Consider the following 26306-nt stretch of genomic DNA (forward strand, 5'->3'; position numbering starts at 1 on the left):
GGGGGTAATCAGAAGGGGGAATGAAACATGAGAGACTATGGACTATGAGAAGCTAACTGAAGACTTCAGAGGGGAGGGGGTGGGGGAATGGGATAGACTGGTGATGGGTAGTAAGGAGGGCACGTATTGCATGGTGCACTGGGTGTTATATGCAACTAATGAAGCATCGAACTTTGCATCGGAATCCGGGGATGTACTGTATGGTGACTAACATAATATAATAATAAAATTAAAAAAAATAAAAAAATAAAAAATAAAATAAAAAAAATTAAAAAAAAAGAATTCAATTGTGAAGCTGACTGATCCTGAACTTCCGTTTGTTTAGAGTTTTTTTTTAATTAGTGACTCAATTTCACTAACAGTAATTCATCTCTCCCGATTTTCTATTTCTTCCTGATTCAGTCTTGGAAAGACTATCTGTTTCCAGGAATGTATCTCTTTCTTCTAGGTTGTCCAATGTGTTGGCATATAATTGTTTGTCATAGTCTCTTATGATCCTTTGTGTTTCTGTGGTGTCAGTTATATAATTTTTCCTCTTTCACTTCTGATTTGAGTTGTCTCTCATTTTTTTCTTGATGAGTCTGGCTAAAAGTTTATCGATGTTGCTTATCTTTTCAAAGAACCAGCTCTTAGTACCATCGATCATTTCTATTGTATTTTTTTGTCTCTGTTTCATTTTTTTGCACTCTGATCTTTATTATTTTCTTTCCCCCTTCTGCTAACATTGGGCTTTGTTTGTTCTTTTTTCCATTTCCTTTTGGTGTAAGGTTAGATTATATGAGGTTTTTCTTGTTCCTTGAGGTAGGCCTGTCTTGCTATAAACTGTGCTCTTGGAACTGCTTTTGTTGCATCCCAGACATTCTGGAACATTGTATTTTCATTTTCATTTGTTTCAAGGTACTTTAACTCCTCTTTGATTTGCTGATTTGATGCTGTTTAGCCTTCATGTGTTTGTGTTCTTTCCTCATTTTTCCTGTAATTGACTTCTAATTTCATACTGCTGTACTCTGAAAAGGATCTGTGCTCGATAGGATTTCAATCTTGAATTTATTGAGACTTGTTTTGTGGCCTAACACGTGATCTTTCCTGGAGACTGTTCCGTGTGCCCTGAAATATTATGCACTCTGATGATTCTAGATGGGGTGTTCTGTATATACCTACGAAGTCCATCTGATAAAATGTGTTGTTCAAAGCCACTCTTCCCCTATTTTCTATCTGGATGATTGATCCACTGATGTAAGTGGGCTATGAAAGACTCTTGCTATTACTGTATTGCTGTCATTTTCTCCCTTTATGTCTATAACATTTGCTTTATATACTTAGGTGGTCCTGTGTTGGATACACAGATATTTACAACTATAATATCCACTTGTTAGATTGATCCCTTTAGCTTTATGTAATGCTCTTTTTTGTCTACAGTTTTTGTTGTAAAGTCTATTTTGTCTGATATACGTGTTACTACCCAAGCTTTTCATTTCCATTTGCATGGAATATCTTTTTCTAACCCCTCACTTCCAGTCTGTCTTTATATCTGAAGTGAGTACCTTGCAGGCAACAAATGATGGATCTTATTTTTTTAACTGTTCGTCACCTTACGTCTTGTTCTTTTTCCTCCCTATACCTTTCGATTGTAACCTTTAATCTCCTTAAAGTAATTATTGATTAGGTATACTTATTGCCATTTTGTTCACTGCTTTCTGGTTGTCTTAGAGTACTTCATTCCTCTCTTCTTCTCTTGCTCTCTCCCCTTACGATTTAATGACATTCTTTAGTGTCATGTTTAGATTCCTTTCTCTTCATGTATCTACGATTGGTTTCTGGTTAGTGGTTAATGTGAGGTTCACATAACACCCTACGTAGAGTCTATTTTAACTTGATGTGGCTTCAGCTCGAATGCACTCCAAACGCACTACAGTCTCACCCCATGCCTGTGACAGTCTTCCTTCTTGCGGGGTGCCACGCCTGCACATGGGTCCCGATCAGACAGCATCTCTGCCTCTCCTATCCTTCTCAGTGTGGCTTTTTCTTTATAGCTTTAGTCATGGAAGAGCTGTTCTGCTAGGCTTCAGGTCCTTCGCAAAGAGAGACATTCTACATGTTGTTGCAGTCCTGGTGTGTCCACGGGAGGAGGTAAACTCAGGATCCTCCCATGCCATCTTGACTGGGAATCTCACACACTTTCATGTAAGTAAGCTGATTTCAGAGAAACTAAGTTTATGCATTTTATTATTCTTATTTTAGTAAGTGGTCAGTAAAGGCTAAAAAAAAGGAAGGAAAAAATTTGCTATAAGATAATTTTTTTTCTTTTTAACTTACATTTCTCAAATAATTCTGAAGTTTTCCTCAAAACAAAGTAATACATCAATTTTGGATTAAAACCAAGAATGATATAAAAATTTTTTGATATGGGGTATCCAAGAAAAAGAACAGACTGCAGCTGCTGTCCTCACTGGCTCTGAGTGCAAGGGCTGCACCGCTCCCCGCCCTGACCCCCAGGCAGGGACGGTCCTGTAATGTACATCAGCCAGTGGTGCAAATGGCAGGGGCTTCAGCAACACCCACAGTCTCCTCCACCTACACTCAGAACATGCCATAACCAGCCAGCACGCAGGAGGAAGAAGGATGGGGAAAAACTGAGTCATGCTGGTTGTCCTAGGGGGTCCGTCTCAAACCAGCCACGTGGGCCAGCTACCAGGCATGTGAGCGGGCCGCCGAGCAGAACTAGGCCTGCTTGATGGGCCCAGCCTAAATCACTCCTGAATAAACACCAGAGCTAAATAGAAGGTTATTGTTTCAAGCCACTAACTCCAGGAGTGGACGGTTAAACAGAGATATTGAGGCAAAAAACAGCTGGAACATAGACAAAATTCCTCACAGGGAACAATGACTAGAAACAGACACAAGTGTACTGAAACATGTCCTGAGAACACGGACAGTACATACACAATAAGCAAGGGAAATTCTGATCTGCCCGATGAGAATCCAGTATATGACATGGACACTGCAAGGACACACACAGAGGCCAATCCATCTGTTGCCTGGGCTGAACATGATGTCTGACTGGGATGCGGCCACACCCATCTTGGTGTCGGTCTACGGCTGACCCACACAACGGGAGGTGGTTGGCCCCCATGGCCTGACAAATTTATGATCTGGTCCTTTACAGAAAGTCTCCCCACCCCTGATACAGATATAAATACCAAGTTCGAACTAAAGAACCTGTACCCCATCTTACTTTCAAATATGTAGGTAATGTATATGAAAACTAACCGTACCCTAGGTCAGAGAGAAACTCTAAGCAATGACAAAGTAACTTACACCAGACAGTCTGTCATCTACAAGGTTATGAAGATCAAATGTCAAACCAAAACAGCCTCCACAGCTACCTAGCTTCCACATTAAAAACATACAAATAATTTAAATGACAGGTAAATATGATAAATAAGATAGTTAAAAACAAGACGAAATTTCTAAATAAGTGATTTATGAGAAAGTACCTAATATGGTAAATGTCTCAATCCTAAAATTTATCTACATGTTTAAGTAAAAACAGAGAAGTCTAACAGGTCGAATACAGTCTTGGGACTAAGATATTTGGATCAATTTTCCCTTTGAAAGCAAACAAAAAGAATGCTGGGTTTCAAGATTTAAATATGTATCAGCTTAAAAGAACTGGCGATCTTAAAGAACAGCAAGGAACACCTGAGCCATTTTAGGGATGAAACCAGAAACCACGTAAGTAAACAAAATATAGGAGTCCCTCAGTCATGAATGTCCCAATGTGACTTAAAGGTACTCCAACTCTGGCTATGAACCTGGGTCCCAGGGCCTGGGACTGCAGGACAAAAGTCAAGAGCTACAGCCAGATCCAGGATGGGGAGGCCAGAGGAGACCTGCCCACTGTCCAGGTGGGACTACAGAGGTTCCGTTCTAGGAAAGTAAACTAGATCTCCAACCTCACCACCACAAAGGATTGCATAAAAAGCTGCCATCATGCTCACGCTGAAGAGAGCAAGAGAGGGGCTTTTAAAAAAGAGGGAAGCTGCTAGGGGAGTTATGGCCACAGACCTGGACCCATGTAGTTCCGCCCACCAGCGTCCCAGAACCTGGGCACCCATGGACCCTGAAGAACTGAATGTGATGAGAAATCCAATGGGCACTGCCCCCGGGGCCACCAGCAGAACAGATACAAACCTTTCTGCGGCAGGGCACATTCAACCCTAATCCGAGAGTGCACGAGTAAATCTTCACGGGAATGCCAGCAAGCAGGCGAAGATACTCAGACTCTAAAAGAAAAGACAAGAACAAGAACAAACAGAAACAATGAAGGGGGAAAAAGACTGACACACACCAAAGGTGAAATGATCAGATGCAGGTTTTAAAACAAACACGTTTACCATATGTAAATGAAAGACAGATTTAAATATTTACTTGCAGGAAACATAGAACTAGAAGAAGTGATACAGAGATTTTAAAATGAACTAAACAGAATTTCTATAAAGGGAGAACACAGTAACTAAAATGAAACACTTCGCAAATATATTCAGCAGCAGGCTGACACAGCATAGGTAGACTAGAGTTATCCCAAATCCAGCATAGAGAGAAGGGAAAACCAGTGATGAGGTCTTGCATAAAACTGATCAGAGTCTGAGAAGAAAGGAAAGCAGGAACAGACAGAGACAATATTTGAAGAGGTACTGGCTGAATATTTCCAAAACACTGAAGGGCACCGATTCACCTATGAAGAGTGCCAGTGAATTTGCAAGATAAAAAAGTGAAATCCATACTTTAATAAATAAAATGGTAATCCAAGAAGCCAGAGAGGAAGAAAAGAATATTTAAAAGAAGTAGGCAAACAAAAAGAAACAAACAAAAAAGAGAAGAAAAGCAAAGACTCAACAGATTATCTTCAAAGAAACAAAAGCTACACTACAGCCAACTTCCCTGGTGTAACAGAAGCCAGGAGAGAGAAAGAGGTCTCGTCACAGGGATGAAAGGACACACAAGCCAACCTAGGAGCTGTGAATTAAGGAAACGACGGGTGGCAAATGGAGTCAACTGTGCTAAACCCAAGCTGAGCAGACCAAGACTTAATCCCTAACATACCTGCACTTTCAACCTGTCCCAGGAATGTGACCTTCCCCCAGTTCATCTGCAATTACCCAGCTGGCACTAGTGAGCTGTCTGACAGACCCCCACCATCTCTCAAAGGAAGGTGACCTTGCTTGAATGGATCCTTTCCCACTCCTTCTACCAGCAAAAGGCTTCCGTTTTGGACAGCGCCTCCTCAGAACTTCTTTGTCTGCCAGGGTGGGATGCTGTCACGAACTGTTTAACTAAGCCAATTATATCTTCAAATTAACTCTGCTGAATTTTGTTTAACAGAGTCGGAGGTAGTGGCGGGATCCAAGGAGACTTCCATCAGCTTTGAAGACAATGAGAAAAACAAGCATGGCACCCAAGAACCCTTTCCAATTCTCTATGTTTCTTGTCTTTTCTGAGGGTGGGGGAACATTCCTCTCCATCTAACCTCTGCTTTCTTTCTGCATCAAGCTCTCAATCTAACCAGCTTTACGGTCTGGGCAAGTCAGCTTGAGATACCGGGCAGCTCCACCCAGAACCCAAGCCACTAACGACTGGTTCAGACCACAATGCCCCACATGACTGGAAAACCCCAGGCCCTGGTTCTGTCCCTGATCCCACAATGGGAACTGCTGGTGGTTTGGTCTGCAGCACCTATTTGTTTGAAATCCTTCCCCAGATTCCACATTGGGAACAGCTAACAGCTGCCATTCCCCAATTGTCTGGAATCGGTCTGCAATCCCTGCTTTGGGGGGTCTGCTGGTTCTGTCCTTTCCCCAACCAAGGTTCTGCAGGAATTGGTGGTAGTGCACACAGGGCCTTCCCTTGGCCAGGCCGCCACAGCCTCTCTTAGTAACTGCTGGTGTGCTACAGGACACGTGTATTTGTCGTACGTTGTGCACATAAGGGCTATTGCTAATGAGAATCTCAGAGGCTAAAAAGCCACAAACACTGGTAGGCCCACGTTGAACATTGAAAAGCTGTTATAGTACTCACCACCCAACCTAAAGACTCATGTGTTAGGATAAGCTGTACATGGAAGAGGTTAGATTGACAATAGTTACCGGTCAACCTCAAAAAAATGTTTGTAACAAGGTAAACTGTAAAATATCACATAATTCCCCACCCAGCGGCACAACCCTTTTAGGTACTAGTCTGGCTTAGCTAAAAATAACTAAACTAAACTAATTAATAATAATAAGAATGGATCCTTAAGTTCTAAAGAGTTGAGCGAATCACTCTGCAGCACTAAAAACCACCTAAAATTACAACAGCCATTATGGGGACCATTCCAGCTAGACGAAGTCACTCATTTAAAACATGCCCTTGAAAGCAAGAGCTCCCAAAACAGACAAACTGAATGGGATACCTATTTTTTATTGGTATACTGGAACTTTTAAAAAGCTTCAAAATTCCAACATAGCTTCATTAAAAAACTCCTTGCAAGAGGCTACTGAGAATTTTGAAAAGCAAGATCATAAACAGAAGTCTACCAGACTGTTAACCTTATAAGCTACAAGGCCAGAGACCTGGATTATAACTGGACCTCCAGCCTCGTCCCTTCCTAGGGGTGCACCATGATACACTGGCCAGGGGTCAGCATCCGCACTGCAATCAACTGAGCCATGGGGAAACACCGTCTTCAAAGGGCCTGTGCAAACCTGTCAACACCAACTGAAATGCCCTCGTAGCTACCCCCAAAGAAGGACCCCCATGTGGGCGCCTCCTGGAGTTGACAGACTCTATGGGATTCTCCAATAAACTGCTATCAGTAATTCCCTGAAAACAGCAAAGGGGAAACGAAAATTAAAATTAGTGGAAAAAACTAGCCAAACTCTGGGAGATACTGGAGCGACACTCTGCACCTCAAACCTCACTTGCAGCCTGCAGATGAGATCCTGGAAAAACGAAGAGGCTGGCTGAAGTTGAGAATTCCTCCCAGAGTCAGCATCCCCAGATCTCTGCAGTACCCAAAAGACAGAGGAAAATAAAACGCCGTACTGTCCGTTCCTTTCCAAATCCAGGCCTCTGGCTATCGATCCTTGGGAACTTTACTACTAACAGAAATATTTAGTTCGTCCAGCTGAAAACTGGTTAAGACATGGAAAAGCATTTAATAACACTATGATCAGAAATTTGGCCAAACCGGAAGCTGATAATATTCAGAGCCCCGTATGAAGTTTTCATTGGCCTTCTCCCCTAAGCTAAATGTACCAGAGGGAAAGAAACACTGCAGCCTAGGTGAATAGGCATGAATCCTGTGACGCTGCCCAGACCACAGCCCAATCAGAAGCAGCTACCCTTACCCACTACATCTTCGTGAGACCGGAAAACAGTTCAAGGTCCTCTATTTTTTTATCAAACCAAAAAGCTTTTTAAGTACTGTGAAAATTCTGGCTTTAGGGAACAAAACTTGCATTCTTTCCCTGTGCCTTTGAAGTATGGAATTTGAATAAAAACTTTAAAAAAAGGAACAAATGATTTAAATAGAAACGGGATAACAGTTTCTAGGTTGACTTTTCAGCAAGCAGTTTCCAAAATCTTTTGGTTACTTGAAACCTTAAAGTTTTGATAAGTTAAATGATGAATTAAATGAAATTCATTGAGTATCTAGGTCATCTCCAAATAGAATAAAATACTTAAACATACTAAAACTAGGTTTATCCGCTTTTGGCTTTCCTTACAGATGAACTAAAGACATTCTGGTCTAACAGTAAACATGTTTCGTGTCACACTGGAAAACTTGGCATGAGGAAAATATACATTTAGGAATTACAAAATGTATTCATAAATTTGCCAGTAACAGGCTGTTCATAATTACTTAAAGCTATTAGAAATAATAAGGAAAACATCTCTGTATGTAAGGAAAGTAAGATGTATGTTTCCATAAGAGAAGGTATGAAGAAAGGAGATACATTTTTTATTGAGGGAAAAGAAAGTCATTTTGTTGTAAAAGGAAGCTAGTTATTTCAGAATAAGAAAAAGCAAACACACACAGCACAAAATCTGAATTCAAAGAAAAAGTGGCAAATTTGTAGAAAAGGAATCTTGAGAAAGAAATTTTATCTATGATCAAGCTGGCTAGGTTTGAAATGGATGTAATTAATTTAAAAAAATTTTATTATCAAAACTACACCAGTACAAAATAATAATCAGTTTCCTTTCTGTCAAAAGGACAAAGTTTTCTTAGATTATTGGTCTGCTCCTGATAAGAGATTGTGCAGGGTTTTATCTTTTAAAGTAGTCTTCCTAGAAAACAAAAGTCTGTGTTTCATCAAAATAACTTCCTGTACTTCATGTGTTACAATCATTTCTTTGATTACTTCTAAAAAACTGAGTCTTCTCAATTAAAAGAGCCAAGGTTTATTTTTTACCACGATTTAACTTTCTGTCTTTGCCCACAAACTCTTTAACTGTCACTATGATTAAATACATAACAATTGTTTCATAGCCACCTGTGATCCTATCTGACCATGTATGTTAAAGCCTTTAGATGTGTTTGACAAACTTCCCCAAATCAAACTATCAAGTCTTTTTGAACTTGAACTAGCCTTGGGATTTTCCAAAGGGCCAAACACCTCAGGAGATTTGTTCTCTCTCCTTCTAAGAACGGAGATGTTAAACTAATTAGGTTTATTTACCATGTTGAATGACATGGGAAGCACGGTCAAATAAGAAGTAATACAGAGTTTCTTTATGTTCTATTATCTTAAAATACTGTCTATTACAGAGAGAACTACATTTCCTTATCAAATGAACTCTCATCAGATCTGTAACAATGGGCATTTTAAGTTTTTGTCATTTACAAAGAGTACTTAGATGCTTTTATGAAAGTGTTCCTGCAAACGTGCTTCATCTTTTCAAGGAGATCCACAGAAAGGACTTTGACAATAACGGGTTTCTGGTAACTTTAAGATGACAAAACTACTGGGTAATAATTTCTAGAACTAATGGAAAAATCACATTCAAGAAAAGAAAGATTAGCTACATGGGACTGCATGAACTTATTAGGAGGAGGAGTATAATTTTTTAATGCAGCTATTTAATAAAGTCTATCTCTGTAAACAAAGACAAAACATTTATTTTTTTTCTCCCTCTCTGATCCACCCAGATTTCAGAAATCCTTGAGTATTCTTTTCACGACAACATATTCAGTTACTTGCCTCAGTTCAACAGTAATCTGTTCTCCCTGTAACAAGATACAATTGGAAACACTGGCTATATTACCAAGGCTTTGACTGGAATGATATTTGCAGGTAAAATCTGATGGCGAGTCCTTGGCATGGCTTCCTGGCCTCAGGGGCTCTGAAAGGTCCAATCTGAGATTCCTTATAAAAGTTTTCAGCGAAGCAGTCTCTAAAAACACTACATGGTCAAAATCTATTCTTATACTTAAGTAAATAGGCTGGCCAAGTTGAATGCAAATAAATTAAGTTTCACTGTGACTATCTTTAGTAAAAAATGGGGGTGATTGTAGAAAGAAAAATTATGCTTGTACCTTTGTAAAGATCAGATTCTAGTCCCTTTAACTGTCTTTGAGGTTTTACTATATACCTTTAAGCTGGACTGGATCCTGAATTCTTCTGATTCCCTCAAATACCTGGGTATGACTTTCCAAACAAACTAGTATTTCCTGTGTTCACTGGAATGACTTTGTTTTCCAAAGACTACCCTTGAATCTCCTTGTAAGGTGCGCTATTCCAGGTCCTCCTCACCACTCAGATGACAGTCAGACTTCGGCTGCTTGAACCTTAAGTACACATCTCATAGCTGAAGAAGGATCCATCTGACATCTGGTCCTATATACGTGCTGGAGACCCCCCCCCCCAAGAAATTGACTAGGAAGAGAAGTAACTGACATTGAGGTAGACTGCTTTCTCCTAAGACATCACACGTTAAACATCCGACACTTTCTTCTTCTCTTTCTCTCCTTACTCTGACATTTGGCCTGTAAAGATCACACCATCAGCCATATCTCCCAAGCCATTGCTAAATGAAATACCTTTCAGAGTGCTGGATTTGGAATCAAAAACTCTGATCTGACCATGATGCTCTACTCCTTAACAGTGCCACCCTGGTGAGCATGGTGTGCGCCCTGACATGATTTACCTTTGTCTGTGGCACTCATCATTCTCCTCGGACCTGTGAGTGCCTAGAAGGCTGGCACCTAACTGGGCAATGCCTCTTACCTAATTGCACCCCTGACCACAAACAAACTGAGACACCTGACGGGTCAACTCTACAGGATTTCTATCATCGAGTTAAAAAGGATCTCCCAGTCCCTTTCATAACCCTTTGGCAGGCCCCTACTTCCCTGGTGAGGAGTACGTGTAAACAAGGCTGTGATTGGGAACCTCTCCTTAACCCTTGGAAATGCTGCAGAATCCACTGCTAAGACTGCTGCCCAACAAAAACCCTGAGACTCTCTGGCCAAGGTTGTTCTGGAGACCAGGAGAGCCCTCGGTTTTCTTTCAGCCCAGCAAGGAGGTGTCTGTGCTGTGGCCAACACCACCTACTATACCTGGATTAACACTTTTGTGGAAGTTGAAACTCAGCTACATAAGGTCACTGAGAGAGCCATTTGGCTTAAGAAAGTGACTCCTTTAAAGGGGTCTTTCTTTGACTTACTTGATTTTGAGTGGTTTTGGTCTTAGGGACCTGTGTCTGGTATTTTTACCAGAAGTTCCTTTGCCGTAGACATCTTTGTCACATTTGTGCCACAAACATTTTTGCCACATAACTAATGACTGTAAAGAAATCTGCCATAGGGGCGCCTGGGTGGCACAGCGGTTAAGCGTCTGCCTTCGGCTCAGGGCGTGATCCCAGCGTTATGGGATCGAGCCCCACGTCAGGCTCTTCTGCTATGAGCCTGCTTCTTCCTCTCCCACTCCCCCTGCTTGTGTTCCCTCTCTCACTGGCTGTCTCTATCTCTGTGGAATAAATAAATAAAATCTTAAAAAAAAAAAAAAAAAAGAAATCTGCCATAAAAGATAAAATGACATAAAAGAGGGGCATTCGGGGGCACCTGGGTGGCTCAGTCGTTAAGCATCTGCCTTCGGCCCACGGCATGATCCCAGGGTCCTGGGATCGAGCCCCACATCAGGCTCCCTGCTCTGCTGGGAGCCTGCTTCTTCCTCTCCCACTCCCCTTGCTTGTGTTCCCTCTCTTGCTGGCTGTGTCTCTTTCTGTCAAATAAATAAATAAAATCTTTAAAAAAGGGGGGGGGCATTCATTAAAAAGGACATAATGAAGCATGAAAAATAACAAAATTAAAAAGATTTTATCATGAAATACAAAATATCTATTTATTACATTTAAAATGTGTCTAGATTTATGGCAAGATGCACAAATGACTGATTTTGTTTTGTGGACTGCACCTAAGCGCTCGTCTTTAAACTCCTTTGTTCACAGTAGTGTATGTGTGTATATATATATATTTTTTTCTTGTTAATTTGTCACCTTATTCTGCATTGTACTTCTTCTTTTCTTGATAAAATTTCTCCTGTCTTAAGAGAGGTATCCATTTCCAAATGCCAGCATGCATGTTTGTAACCGAGCTTTGTATTGCGTTATGAAAGCATTCCACACCGTTGTTTGTTCTTGGCATCCTGTCACATGTCCATTGACAAACGTTCCAGAGTTCTGTGGGAAACGTGGGTTCAACTCAGCGCCGTCGAGTCCCTCAGCCTTTCTCTTCCAATGCAGTGTTTCAAAATAAGAAACCAAATTTGTGGCAAATCATCGTCATCTGTTAGCTCAATAAAGTCATCCAGTGTTGCTAAGTGGAGGAAATGTTAACAGTGTAATGCACTTAATTCTTCTGTTGAATTTAGTATCTGTCTGATAGCACAACTTCTATCCAGTACCAGTTATTCTTTGACCAGTGTTTTTTGACACGTGAAACAAACAGCAGGTTATAGTTTTATCCAGGTGTATGTTAAGGAAAGAGACAATACTTCTTTCCTCAAAGTCAATCATTAGGGATTCAGGATCTAATGTTGGGCGTAAGTGCTTTATGATATTAAAAAAAAAATCTGCTGTAAGTCTCTTCCAATTTCCCTGGAGGTAAAATGAACAGATTAGAGATGGTGCTACTAGTTACCACGATATGTAACACATGTGACTGGCAGTACACTTCTGGACTAGACTGGTATGTGCGCTCCATCCCAGAACCAGTCCTTGTATTTCACCAAATCACCTCCGCCAGATTCTGTGTGAATACCTTAGTTCTGTCCGTATCATCTTCTCCACTATCAAACAGCAAAAAGTTTTCAACATTTTTAAGAAACAGAGTCATCAGGAATCATGCAACAGTTTCTTTCTAGGGGAAGAGAGGGACTTGATTCTTCTTTTGCTCCAACTATGAATATAAACTGGTAAAGACGGTAAAGACGGGTAAACTGGTAAAGACAGCATTAGAGAACAAGCTATTTTAACTCCATAATTAATGCTCTCTAAAACTGCTATGACCTACCAGCCACTTTTTGCCATACCTTAGTAAGCTTTTGGTTTTGACGAGTGGGAGGAAACGACCGCTCACCAACGCTCGGCACACTAACGCGCTATCACTCCCTAGTGCAGCGTGCAGTCTGGCTGAGCTCCCAGGAGGGTTCACCACTCTGTGTTCAAGCGGACAGATGTGGCTGGTTGTCACCCGCTATTCTGGGACCACCACATCGACTCGTCGTTGTATAGACCATTACGAGGTCTAAGATTTATAACATAAAAATGGGAGTACCGAGTTGATGGAGAAATGAAACTTAACTGTCAACCAGTAATTTTTTTATGTTTTATGGCAACAATGCCTTACAAGCAATTAGTTAATGTGGCAAAGATGTTTGTAGCACAAACGCTTGCAGCAAAGATGTCTACAGCAAACATGCATACAGCAAATGTGTCTAGAACCTTGGGCACCATGGTTCTTAAGTATACTCCAGATACTGGGAATTGTCCTGCTTATAATAATTGTAGCACTTTCCTTGGGACACTGTATTCCCTCAAAAACTTTAAATGCACATTTGCAGCCACTAACCACCAAGTAAATAATCTCCCTAAGACTAGAACACCAGGAGAGGAATGAAAACAATAACCACCTAAGAAATTGTGAACCTGAAGTTGTGACCTATGAATACCAGATTCAGCAAAAAAACAAAACCATCATGACTTGTGAATGTCACATGGAGGACCACTAAAAGCTCCAAGTACAGAGCAGTAGTAGTTGAGAGCAGCCCTCCCTAGTGCCTTAAATTTTGATCCCATTTTTCAGTTATGCTGAGAATTTAATCAAAAGGGAAGAATTGTTTAAAAAAGAAACAATTGGCCCAAAATGGGAGTCACTTGTGCCAAGCCCCATATGGACCAACCAAGACTTAATACCTAACCTAACTGCAGCTTTGGCTTCTCCCAAATACGTCACCTTTAACCAATCAATTTGGAATTGCCTGGTTGGCACTAGTGAAGCCATCTGCCTGACAGACCCCTTCTTCCCCCAAAGGAATGTGACTTTGTCTAAAACAACCCACTCTTTGCCAGAAACTTCCTTTTTCTGTCCCCTTCTGCCTGTAAAGCCTTCCATTTTGTACAGCTCCTTGGATCTCTGTTCTATTTGCTAAAATGGGATGCTGCCCGATTCATGAATCATTAAGTAAAGCCAATTAAATCTTCAAATTTACTCAGCTGAATTTTCTTTTTTTCAACAGAGTCTACACCCAATGAACATATTCTTCAAGAATGAAGGCAAAAAAATAAGAAAGATTAAACTCCATTTCTCATAGCACATATCAGGTTAAAGTTCCAAAGAGACTGGGGTCTAAAAGTAAAAAAAAACAAAGCCATTCAGGGGTGCCTGAGTGGCTCGGTCATTAAGCGTCTGCCTTCGGCTCAGGGCATGATCCCAGGGTCCTGGGATCGAGCCCCGCATCGGGCTCCCTGCTCCACTGGGAACCCTGCTTCTTCCTCTCCCAACTCCCCCTGCTTGTGTTCCCTCTCTCACTGGCTGTCTCTGTCAAATAAATAAAATCTTAAAAAAAAAAATGAGAAAAAACCAAAGCCACTCAAAAACAAACACACAAACATACAAAACAGAGATGAATTCTTAATCACCTGGGCCTATAGCGTAAAATCAATAGTAATAAAAAAGATCAATGCATTTTTTAAAAAGCTTATAAACAGAGAGAGAGCATTAAGCAAACTTTAAAGACAAATTAGTAAAGAGGAAAACTGGTAAAGAGGGGAAAAATGGGCAACTGAAAAAAAAAGGCACAAAGAACTAATCAATAGTATGTAACAAACTACTGAAACTTGAGACTGATAAAGCAATTTAATAATAATGGAGAAAGCAAAAGCTATGAACAGACAATGGAAAATTCAAATGGTGTTTCAGGAGACCAGAATATGCTACTCCAAAAAATGCCACTTTGGCATGAGGACTATTTTGAGCTGAAGGTAACTGAGAAACAGCAGACATAGGAAAAGCTCTAAAAATAGAGCATAAGTTTTCCTTTTGTAAAAGGTACATTTATAGAGGAAATTTCCATTTGTAAAGGTGTCTCCCTCTCCAGCACCAAGAGGAGGAGTACAACTCTAACATTCCCATCTGTGGAGAAGGTGGTAACTTAAATCTGTATTGAACATTACTAAACAATCTGTTTACCATACTTTTCCATCACCTACCTCCCAACAGAAACCCAAACCCCTTTCCTTGTGTTTAACCTAAGATGGCATGTAAGCTCCCGAATTCCAACCACCTCCTGGAGTTACTCTCCCAGGTAAATGCATGCTACATGTACTAATACACTGTTTTTCTCGCTAATCTGTCCTTTGTCAGTGTGCCTTTCAGGGCCCCAGGCAGAGGCCCTCAGAGGGCAGAGGTAAAGTGTTTTACCTCCCCTATAGGCCCTTGAAAATACAGAAACTATGCACATTGCTTATAAAGAAAACTGAAAGTTCTATGAACTCAAAAACGGCCTTCCTCACCTGTCACACTGGCAAACGTCCCAAAGACCAGCGACTGTGTTAATGGGCGCACAGGGTGCACGGGGTTATAACCCCTGTGCAAGAAGGCAAGCAGTACCTGGGAAGAGCACCACAAGCCTCAGCCATCTTACTCCTCGGGACTCTACTCAGAGATAGACTAGTAAGAATATGAAATGACACAACACACACACAAAGTTTGTCCTTGTGACTTTGTCATTACAAAAGAACAAAATGAGTCAAGCGCATATCAGAAGCAGACAGGCTGAGCAGACTAGAGCACATCAACACGACAGAAAAGGAGGAATCAGGAAGACATCTCTGGAGCTGTGCAGGTAAGTGTGTTCATCTCTACACCCCACTGTCATGTCTTCCCATGTGCCTGCCATATGGGTCATATGCTGGGTGTATGCTTAACTTTTTAAAAAATGCCAAAATGTTTTCTAAAATCGGTGTACCATTTTACATTCCTGTGTACGGTGTGGGTGAGTTCCAGAAGGCACATCCCTGTCAGCATTTGGGACAGTCCATCTTCTTAATTTTAGCCACTCTACTAGGTGTTTAAGCAGTGTGGAATGAGTATGAATTTTCATACTCACTGTGGGTTGAGTTATGAATTTCCCTTGTGATGCTGGACATCTTTTCATGAACTTACTTTCTAGTCATACGTCTTTGGTGAAATGTCTTCTCCATCTTTTGATTAGTTTTTAATTAAGGCACATTTTTCCTCTTACTATTGAGTGCTGACTGTTCTTTACATACAAAGGATGCAGGTCCTTCATCAGATCAATGATCTGCACATATTTCCCCCCATCTGGGACTCTCTCTGTATTCTCTCAACAGTGTCTTTTGACAAGAAACAGTCTTTATTTTGATCAAGTCCAATATTTACATTTCCTTCTCATATGGATTGTGCTTTTGATATCTAAGAAATCGCAACTTTCTACCTGAAGAGCAAAAAGATGGTAAGTTTTATATTTTTAGGTGTCATGTTTATGTCTATGATCCATTTTGAGCTCATTTCTATATATGGTGAGAGATACAGATCAATGCTAATTTCATTGGACAGCCAATTGTTGAAAAGACTATTCTTTCCCCCAATTTTCTGCCTTTATGCCAAGCTTTATTTTTAAATGCTTACATTTGTATTACCATTATTTTTGTCTGTAAGGGGCCTACTGAGCATGTCTCAAAATATATTCCTTCTTCCTAAAAATGTCTAAAAGTAGGGGCACCTGGGTGGCTCAATCAGTTAAGCCTCTGACTCTTGATTTTGGCTCAGGTCATGATTTCAGGGTCGTGGAATCGGGGCCCTGTGTTGGGCCCTGCACTCAGTGCAGAGTCTACTTGTCCTTCTACCTCTGCTCTTCCCCTGCTCTCTCTCAAATAAATAAATAAAATCTTTTTAAAAATGTCTAAAAGTATTAGAAATACAGCAAAGAGATATTAAAGGCATAAATTCTTAACAATGTTGGATTTTTGACAAAGGACACCGTAGCCTAAAGGCTGTAAGAAAGCCCCAGGGAGGGGAGAGTGGCTGCAGCATTAGTGGACACGTGGTCTAGGACATGGTCAGGGCTACGGGTTGGGACACGGCTTACAAGAGTTGGCAGGTGAACCTTACAGTCTGACCATCTCTCACTTAGAGAATACTAATGTTTGTCCTTACTGTTTCCCACTAAAATGCAGTTACACACACACACATTATAGCACTGCTATAATTAGCAGGCTAGCCTAACGGCATTTTCTGCTCATGGTCGATAGTATAACAGAGCATCTATGTCTGCAGGGGAGAGCTCCATGTAAACGACAAAAGAGAGAAAAATAGAAATAAGGAAAGAATACAGTATTTCTGAACACTGGCCTAGAGTTCTGTAAAAGCTCTGGTGGCTCCGGGAATACAAAGGCCACATGGCTCTGTGACACACTAAGGAAACAATATCTCACAAACCACCGTGTCAACCCCCTTTTCCTGTTACCTCACCCCTGCAGCTGTTCTTTTAGCTGATTACACAAAAGCTGTTTGTTCAGATTTTTTTTTGTAGCAGTAACATAAAGTCAACAACATAACGGATACACTAATATATACTCCTTGATCAAATGTTTTATACCTTTGCTCATAATTATGAATGTGACAGATAAAAGTATAAAGACCATGTTCAAAATATGATTATCAACCATGCTTTTTCTTAACTTTAAATTTTAAATTTTAAATTAAAAAACTCAGAGGTTCCTTGGAAACTGTAGTCTCCACTAACCCTTTGTTTTGGGAAACAGAAAAAAACGGAGAAATGAAAGAACCGTGTCCAAGTCCAGTCTAAAGGGCGGAGAAGCTTTAATGGGGCTGGTCTGCCCCTGAGAAGACGGGCAGTCACAGGGGCCCCAGGGCGTCATGTGAAGGTCAACCACCCTGCTGGCCCCTAAAGTTACTGTCATCCCACAGTCGTACCACACCATTCTGCAAAGGGCCATAAAGGTCACTGTATCACTCAGCAAACATTTACTATGTTTTCAAAATTCTCATTCTCTGCCGGGTCTGGTGTAAGGTTCAGAAGAAACAAGAAAACCTCCCCCTTGGTGTTTCCACACATGGACGCAGCACAGTCTCCCGCACCCCAGGGAGCTCCAAGACACGTGACCGACTAGCTGAAGTCACAAGTTCAGCGAGTATCTGATTCTAAATCAGTAATTAAAAACCTTAAGCAAAATGTTGAGGGCATATTCATTATGTTTTCTTCTCTCCAGAAAACAGTACCCATAATTTTAATCTCATTAAATACAAGAGAACGTCAAGTCTCCAGTATCTAATGACTCACGGGTATCCTGCTCTTGGGGCCGCCTCCCCATCCAGCCTCCTATCAGACTGTGGGCTGCTGAGATGTGCTGCCTCGCTACCCAGGAGCTGTGTGTCCTGCAACTCAGAAAGGAATCCCCATTTCCTCTCTGAAGGACTCCTACATTATACATCAATACACCCTTCCGGGAGTTGTGAAGGCACACAAGGGCCTGATAACAACAAGAATTACTTGTGACAAACTAGCAACTTCCCTCAGTGCACAGAGAAGCTGTGAGCCCATCCACATCTCTGCTGTGGCCTCAGAGAGAGGGTGCTGCCCCAAGAGTCTGGGGACCTGGGGCTGCAGGGTCACCCAAGGGATGACACTTCACCTTTGTGAATCAATCTCATCATCTTTTAGTGGGAGGAAGACAGATGACCTTGCCACTGTTACTCTTGGGTGAGATCAAGCATGCCAGCTCCCGGCCAGTCCCTCTGAGTGCAGCAGCAAAGGGCCCCTAAAGTTCAGAGTGCATCAATGCACGTCCGTTCAAGTGCTGGGCTCTCAGCCAAAACATGACAGCGAGCTCTTCTCTTCAGCTCCACCCCCAGGACAGAGCTTTCTCCACTCACAGGGCCTTCTACAGTGCAGGCGCGCGTAGTGTGGAGTGTGAGTTCTCATACGCGCACTCCTGGCGGGTCTTTACTACTTACAAAGTAGCTGGGTTTCTGGGAGGAGTCACTGGACAGAGGGAAATGCAAGTCAGTCACTGGCTGAGGGTGTATTCACTACAAAAGCCAGAAGCTGTGGTTTCCACTGATATAAGCTCCCAGTGAGCCTGTAAGAGAAAAAGGAGAAGGGAGCCGAGTGTGGCCACAGGCCAGGACAGAGGGGGCGTCCCCTGCACTCCTGTTCCTGCTGCACACTGCTCCTTCCCTGGGCAGCCCGCAAGCACTCGGTTCAGCGGGCACACTACCGCACAGCGCCCCACAGGGCTCTGACCAGACGTCTGACCGGACTGCGGCATGGGCTCACATCCACACAGGCACCACCCCAGCACCTTCAAGTCCCCTTGGCCCTTCTGTGGTTCTCTGTGTCAGGCTGAACACCAAAGCTCTTGAGGAAATCGACCAATCTACCAGCCCACTGTCTTGTCTTGTTTTTCTTTCTCTCTGTGTTCTTGAGGGGTAGGGATGGGGGAAAGAAGCAGGGGCCATTTCTGAAAACTTTCACACAGGATCAAGGGACGGCTACATGACAACAGAGGTCCTTGTAAAAAATCATAGAGAAAACGACAGCAGGGACATTTATCTAGTGCTTGTTAGGTGCCAGGCACCGTTCTAGGTGCTCTACAAACTCACTGCATCCTCACACCAGCTGTGTGGGGTGGTGCCCTCGGCCCCACTTTAGGCGCCAGAGGTGACCGTGAGCAGCGCTGGGTGTCCATACACAGGCGGCACTACTTTACAAGACTGTGTGGTTGACCTCACAGAAACCTGAACTCCCCATGGGCTGCAGAAGCACAAAGGGTAGGGGACACCGGGGCTAGCAAGGGGGTCACAGGTTAGAAATAAAAAGCAAAACAATACCTGAAGTCAACACTACTGGATGTGGACAAAACACGTTTGGACTAAACTGGAACAAAGTTATTGTTGAACTTTCCAACCTCAGACTATACATAAACGACTTCTTTCTTACCCAAGAGAAATTGGGAAAAATTAGTTTTGCGGTTACTGTTCTCACGTTTAATAAAATGCACAGGCTAGGGCTCTCTACATGGTATAATCAGAAGTGAAGGAACTACAGCTCTCAGGGTTTAGCAGATACTCTGATTTCAGATTTCCAAACTTCTCAATAGATTCTGACATATCCTGAACACTGAGTTTGTACATAGTATCCTCCTTCGTATTATGCTAAATTCATAAACACATTCCCCAGACCCTCTGTGAGAACAGAAACTAGATTACGGCCTATGATCTAAGACTTGAGTGATCTAAGACTCGAGAGACCCGGGAAAGACTGTTAATGGGAATAGAGGGGGGCCTGCGTCACCCAGAAGAGCCATCTCTCCGCTTCCACTGAACAAGAGGCTTGTCAAGGGCAGTGAGGGAGTCGCCAGCTTTGTGGCTCTTCTGTGATTCCAGACCTCGGGGTCTGTGCAGCTGCAAGCACTGACGGCCGCCACAGCTCTGCAGGCTGCTCCCTGAAGTCGGTTCCTTAACCCCACATGGCTCCTTGCAAACTAACGCTCAGGAACCTTTTTCCGGGCCAGTCCTTCAAGGTTATGGAACCATGTCTCTTTGCAGTAGATAATCTCTGTATTCCTTAAAGTGTTAAGTAATTCTCCTGCATATAAACCATATTTTAATGGCACTAAATAGAGGATGATTCAAGGAAACAAACTAAAATTAGGTAAGAAATTAGCATAACAAAGTCGAATAAGATAAGAGTGAAAAGAATTACATTTCAAACTAATTAAAATGGAAAGAAAATTATTGCCCTACTGCCCTACTGCCCGTTTTGGCAAACTTAAAGATCTCTTAAAGTTCCGTGGACTGTCTTGAACGTAGAGGCTAATTTCAGAGACCAGGCAGAAGAAAAACTGAGAAAAGTGTCAAGAGGGTAATTTCTGGATGGTGTGCAAAAACTTACTTTGTGCTCCTCAATTTCCTAGATTTTGGTTTTGGGGCTACAACTGCAAGGTATTCTAAGTGGTGTAACCAAGTGCCATGGCTGGGATCCGGGAGAGTCTTCCAGGAGGAAGGGCAAGGGGCAGCATGGAGGTGGGGAGGGAAGGCAGCAGTCCTCCACCTGCAACTCAGCTCAAGGCCCTGCGGTAACAGGAAAAGTCTCCAAAGGCTGAGATGGGGCATGGATATTGAGATGCGAAGGGCAACACTGGGAAGCAAAACTAAAGTCTTCAATGCCAGGACGAGTTTATGCTTTCTTTGGCGAGCAATGTAAGCTATGGAAGGTTCTGGAGTAAAATTAATTTGGCAATCATCATAGGGACATAAATGTACCAGGAAGAGGAAAGAATCCCAGAGCCCAGAGCTAGATGAGCTCAGGTGGCAAGTAACAGAAGTCTGGATTAACAGAGTGCAAGAAGAAACAAGAATGAATTCTAACATAAGAGACGGCTAATCTAAAACAGCAATCGTCCAAGCACCTCCTCAGTTAACAGGAAAAGTAAACAACTAGCTACGTTAGCAACCAGGTACCGGCTGTCGGTGCACTGCGTTTACAAGTGAAGATTAGAGCACTTCTCTGAATCAACAACAATCCTGAATGGTAGAGTGGGGCAACCCAAACATCTAGTAAGATCAAATATCCTCAGTTAGCGATGGAACCCTGGAGAAGGTCCAAAGCTCAGCTCCCGCATCTGCGATACGGGAGTAATCTACTTTAGTTTACGGAGAAATACGGAGAAATACGAGACAATGAGGTAATGCCCATCAGAGTAAATCGCATACAGAACGAACTCAAAGGTCAACGGAATCAATTTATAACCTGGAACTGAAAACGTTTCAACCTGTCACAAAAAAGCGGTAGTGAGATTTAAGTTTAGGTTTATATAACAGTTTATATATTCTATAAGTTCCCATTTGGGTCACGGGTTTGGAATTTTAGACTTCTGACAGTCTTATAAATTCACTAAGTGTATACGCCAACGTGTATACATTTCTCAGCATTAGAGCAAATGGATTAAATGCCGGCATGGTGTATTAGCTAAACTCAGCATACGAAGTTTCATATTCAAAAACCTAAGAATGATAATCCATATTACTGATTACTTTTGTTATGGTTGAAAAAATTTTAATATTTCCATTTTAAATGGTCTCAAAGAGTAGCTTTTCCAGGAAGGTATCATGAAATAGAGTGACATCATCTATTTTATCTAGTTCTACTGTTTACTTGCTTTTAATTTGCTGCCCAAATGCATAAGATGTGAGTGATGGCAGCACTACAAAAGAATGTAGTTTTTAAAAGAAAAAGCTTTGCACAGCTGCTTGTAATAAAATAACCAAACCTCACAGCAAAGGCTGATTAGATAAAGATAAATATAGTAACGCATGCATAAGTCTGAAATAGATCTGAGAAAAACTGTCACAGAGGACATTTCCATGACTGTCCTGACAAGCAATTTTTAATAATTAAATGTGCCTATGCATGTATATGCATGGTTTCATAGAAAAACTATTTATAATGCCCCCTTACAGCTTCACAGAATCTTAAAACTGCGTATTTTACTTTAAACTCTCAAATGCTAACTTGGTACACAGTGATCGTTTACAAATGACCTTTACTGCTTCAAGTCAAAAGTATAATGTGAATTAACTTAGAAAATGTCTTATTTTAATTTTCAAAAACAAGCTAATTGCTCACAAAGTGAGGCACTATAAGTTATGTGGCTCTATTTTAAACACAGATAAAGAACAAGTTCTAAGTTCTGGCATGTTATCCTCTATTTACAGGAATTAAACACAATTAAATTTAAATAATGTCATAAAGACATTTTATTTCGGTTTCATCTTATTTTAGAAACAACAGACTGATTGTATGTAATGTATGGAAGTATTTGAAATTGCTTTTGGTTAGTCTATTAAAACTATTTAGTGAGGCTAAACTGTAAAACAAATACACATCTACCCAGACTACACCAAGTAAGCTTATGCTTTATTTAGTGGCATAAACTAACACTTCATATAACTTACTCTAAAATAACATTTGCTAATAAAACTACGGCCTAGATTACATGAAATTCTGACACTTCTTGCAAGAAGACAAGAGGGACTTCCTTTGCTGCCCGGCCCCTGACCCTTCGTGCCTGAGTCTATTTCCCGGCTCTGTTCTCACACCAGCACCAGGATGTCTTGGTATCTTTACCTTTAGACTAAGTCTTGAAATCAGGCTGTGTAATTCAGCCAACTTTGTTCTCTGAAATCTCCATATAAATTTTAGAATCACTTTGCCACTTCATCCAAAAAAAAAGGCTGCTAGGATTTTAACTAAGATTGCACTGAATCTATTGATCAATTTGGGGAGAATAGACAACATAGTATTTCATCTTCTGATACATGAGCAAGTTACGTGACTCCATTTATTTTGGTCTTTCATTTCTCTCTGCCATGTTTGATAGTTTTCAGTGCACAGATCTGGCATATATTAACAAAATATTTCATATTTTTAATGCTATTATATAAGAGTAGTATTTAAAATTTCATTTTGCAATTGGACCTTGCTCATATACAGAAATAGAGTTGATTTTTATGTATGATCTTGTATCCAGAGACTCTGCTGGATTCACTGACTAATTCTAACAGTTTTTACTGAGTTGCCTCTGAACATGATCATGGCACCTGTGAATACAGAATCGTAATTCTTCTTTCCAATCTGCATGCCCTTGCCTTACTGCACTGGCTAGAGCTTACAGTTCAGTGTTAAGCAGAAGTGATCAGAGTGGACATTCTTGCCTTGCTTCCATTATTAGCGGGAAAGGATTTAGCTTTTCATCACTGAATATGTTAGCCGTAGGTATTTTATAAAGGCATTTGGTCGGACTGAGGAAGTACCCTGCTAATCTAATTTACTAAGAGTTGGTTTGTTTTTTTTTAATCATGAATCAATGTTAATTCTGTCAAATGCTTTATCTGCCGACATTGGGACGATCACATAATTTTTCTTTTATTCGGTTAATATGATTAATTGATTGATTTATAAATGAGATGAATCCCACTTAGTTGTGACATATTATCTTTCTTTAAATTTCTTTTTATTTTCTACAGATGTTTATTGATTGCTGACTGACTGAGGACTGGATCCATGGCATTCAGAACAGCCCCTGTCACTTAATTCAATATACTGTTATGCAATTTAATCAGGGTGGGTAAGTGATGGAGCCAGAGTTCACTGAACAAGAAAGTGGCAGAGCAGGACAGACAGGAGGTCTTCAAGCTCCTAGCATGTAGCACTGCATCAGCACGGCCCCAGAGTCAGAGTCCTAATCCCCCGCTTGCCACCTCCACCCCCAGCCTCTTGGCAAAAGACAGAAGGAGAAATACAGCCATAGAGTTCCCACTCAGAGAAGCAAAGAACTCAACACCAGAGTCCCTCTTTCCAGCATTCACAGTAATGTTCACGAATGGAGCATCTATCGGGGGCTTCCGTGACAGACAGGTCAATCCATTTGCCTCCCACACCCAACTTACCTTTTTATGTATTATTGGGTTTGATGTCCTAAATTGTTAAGAATCATTACATCTATTTTCATGAAGGACACTAGTCTGTAGGTTTATTTCCTTTTAATAACTTTGTTTGATTTGGCAGGAAAGTAATGAGGACCTCATAAAAGAAGTCAGGACCTATTCTCTCCTCCTGTGCTCTCTGAAAGGACTTAGGTAAGATTGCTAATATTTCTTCCTTGAAAGTCTGATAGATTCCACCAGTGAAGCCATCTGGGCCCGTGGTTTTGTTTGAGAAAAAAGAAAAAAATTAATTACAAGCTCAACTCTTAAACAAAATACATTAGTATTCAGACTTTCTATTTCTTCTAGTATCAGTTTTGGTTTTCACAGGTCTTTCCAGCTGGTGATATTATCCTGTAATATCTAAAGGATTTGTAGTGATGGCCTATCCTTATTGTTCGTGCAGAGTCCTTTTTTTACTAACTCCCTGCTCTTAAAAGTAGCGGTTTAGTTCACGGATCCCAGATCTTTCTTTTTTTCTGATGTAAGCTTTTAAAACTGTAAGTTCTCTCTAAGCACTGCTTTAACTACATCCCACAAAATTTAATGTTGTTTTCATTTTCACTAAGTTCAAATATTTCCTATTTCTCTTATGATTTCTTCACTGACCCATGGGTGTACTATGAAGTGTATTCTTTTATTTCCAAGAATCTGGAAACTTTCATATATTTTTCAGTTACTCATTTTTAATTAATTCGATTCTGTTGGGGTCAGAGAATATAATCTGTATTATTTATTAACATTTATTGAGATTTATTTCATGTATTTAACTCCCATCTTTCTATTTTGATGAATATTCCATGTACAACTTCAACAGAATGTGTGTTCTATTGTTGTTGGGTACGGTTTTCTGAAAAGATCAATTAGGTCAAAGTTATTTCACAGTGAAGTTCAAGTTTTCTATATCCCCACTGACCTTCTTTCCATTTGCTCCATCAACTATGTAATCTCTGGCAAAATAGTGGATTTCTTTATTTTTCCTCTTATTTCTGAGAAAATTTTGCTTCACATATTTTGAAGTTCTGTTATTATACTTGCATGCATGCTTGGGATTCTAACACCTTGTTGGTGAATGCACTCTTGTGGTATTATGAAATGTCTCTCTCTCTGACTAGTCAGATTCTGTGTCCTGAAACCTACTTTTCTGGCGTTAATATAGCTATTAAGCTCTCTTATCTATTGCTAGCATGGCATAGCTTCTTCCACCCAGATAGTTTTATTAAACTATCTGTATCTTTACAGTTAAAGTGTGTCTCTTATAAACAGCACATAACTTAGTCTTACTTTGCCAACCAGTCTGACAGTCTCTGCTTTTTAATTAATGCACCTTACAGAAAAATTTACATTAAATATACTTATCAATATGGTTAGTTTTAAATTTACCATCCTGATTTTTGTTTTCCATTTTTCTCATCTGACTTTTATTGCTTCTTCTTTTCTCGTCCTCAGGACTGATCATTTCTAAGCGTTCCATTTTATCTTCACTATTGGCTCATTAGTCTTACTCAAAAATTTTTTAGTGGTTGATCTAAAGTAAAGTAGCCCTTCTCAAATAGTTTTGTGAGAATGAAGCAAACAGGAAATGATATGAATAGTATTAATAAATCTCCCAATGACGGTATGTAGCTCCTACGTTCTTTCACCACCTCTACTGCTAGCACTGACACCCCAAGTACCCACCTGATACTGCCCCACAGGTCACTGAGGCTCTATTCACTTTTTAAAACTTTTTAGAAGTTTTATTTACTTTAGTAATTTCTACACCCAATGTGGGGCTCAAACTCACAACCCTGAGATCAGAAATCACAGGTTCTACCTACTGAGCCAGCTGGGCATCCCTAAACTTTTTTTCCCCAACTTTGTGTGCTTTGGTTTTGATTTTCTACCTCTGTGTCTTCAAATTCACTAAACTTATCTTCTGCAATATCTAGTCTGTTGTTAATTTCACCATTTTTTTTTCATTTCAGAAACTAATTCTTAGCCCTTGAAGATCTCCATGGTTCTGTTTTATAAGAAACTTTGCAATTCTCTCATTATGCTCTTTTCCTTTTAAATCTGTAAGCACAAATATAAACAGCTATCTTGAGTCCTTTTCTGCAAATTGCATCATCTTTGTTGTATCTGTTTCTTCCTGTTGATTGCTTATTCTTCTATGTTACATTTTTGTTTCGCTGTGTCTACTCATTTTTGATTGGATTCTAGACATTATGTGACTCTGTCCTGTGCTACA

General features: G+C 40.8%; 1 protein-coding gene across 22 annotated transcripts in view; it reads right to left on the reverse strand.

Moving 5' to 3' along the window:
* Positions 1-26306, reverse strand: part of AUH (AU RNA binding methylglutaconyl-CoA hydratase) — a 397505-nt gene that overhangs the window by 255366 nt on the left and 115833 nt on the right. Inside the window, exon 8 of one of the 22 annotated variants that reach the window (XR_004621632.1) lies at positions 4195-4340. The exons of 20 other annotated variants lie outside the window; for them this stretch is intronic. The gene's annotated coding sequence lies outside the window, so the exon portion shown is untranslated. Of the gene's footprint in view, positions 1-4194; positions 4341-18544; positions 18670-26306 lie in introns of all 22 variants that reach the window. One more of the 22 variants, XR_004621636.1, reaches the window with a different exon arrangement.

This window comes from Ailuropoda melanoleuca, chromosome 17 (assembly GCF_002007445.2).
Source record: "Ailuropoda melanoleuca isolate Jingjing chromosome 17, ASM200744v2, whole genome shotgun sequence".
Classification (NCBI taxonomy): Eukaryota; Metazoa; Chordata; class Mammalia; order Carnivora; family Ursidae; genus Ailuropoda; species Ailuropoda melanoleuca.